We start from the raw sequence: 1,187 nt of genomic DNA on the forward strand, positions 1-1,187 counted from the left end.
GGCTCCTTTTTTGACTTTCCTCCCCTCGATGCAGGGGTGAAGATCTCTTCTTGTGAAGGTTCAGGGACTGGAAATACCAGAAATACCAGAAACTAAAAGTCTTCTCTTTTTAGGCAGCCACAGCACAAACCGACCAACACGATCCTACTATTAACCTCGATTAACTTGGAGGCGGTTCAGTCCCCACGCTGGCGGGGGCCTGCCCAGCCACTGCAAACATCTGGGCCACCAAAGTCTGGGCTACGACCACCAAAGTAGCTGCCCTCTGCCCGACCAGCGAGCCGGGGCGATGTCTGCTCGCAAGCCATCCCCTCTCTGCCCCTCGCATGGGGCTCCCCTAAATGCCAGCCCTCCATGCTCGGGGACGTCCTGTGTCCCCAGCCAGCCCTGCAGGACGGTGGGATGCGCGTGTTGCAAGAGCTGATCCCTGGCCGCGCTGCCCTGGGTGTTTATGCCCAGGGATGTCCCCTGACTTCCCAAATCAGCTCTTTCCAACCGTGTGGCACCGCATAGAGCCGGGAAGGGGCTGCACCCCAGGGACCAGCATGGTTTTGCAAGGCACTTTGGGAGCGGAGCGGGGATTTGCAGGGTGGTTTGGGAGGTGCTGGGAACTCCAGAACCCTCTGTGAGAGGATGGTAAGGATCTGCAGCTGCAGAGGATGTTCCTGGATGTGAGAAGCAGCCAGATATTTTGGGTGCAGGAGGGATTTCATGGCAGGGGTGGCCTACAAGCACCAGGCAAGACAGTCTCTCCATAAAAGCTCTGGAGAGCTCTCCCCACATCAGCAGTAGAGCCTTTGCATCTCCCTCACTGCCAGGTTATAATTTGCCCATCACGTTCATGTTTTCAACCCAGTGGGGCAGTTCCCAGCTCCTTCACTATTCCAAGACAGGGCTCTCACTGCTGCAAATGATCTCCCAGCGCTGAGTCTCTGCTGAGACTGGTCCAGGCTTGGCAGTAAGCCAACAGCATCCCTGGGAGCAGGGAGGATGGCTGTCCTGCGTGGGGTGCTCCATCCTGGGAGGAAGAGACAGAGCAAAGGGCTTGACTTGGAATTACAGAGTCACAGGATGGTTTAGGTGGGAAGGGACCTTAAAGCCCACCCAGTGCCACCCCCTGCCGTGGGCAGGGACACCTCCCACTAGCCCAGGTTGCCCAAAGCCTCATCCAGCCTGGCCTTGAACCC

Source organism: Pterocles gutturalis, unplaced genomic scaffold (assembly GCF_000699245.1).
Source record: "Pterocles gutturalis isolate BGI_N339 unplaced genomic scaffold, ASM69924v1 scaffold41544, whole genome shotgun sequence".
Classification (NCBI taxonomy): domain Eukaryota; kingdom Metazoa; phylum Chordata; class Aves; order Pterocliformes; family Pteroclidae; genus Pterocles; species Pterocles gutturalis.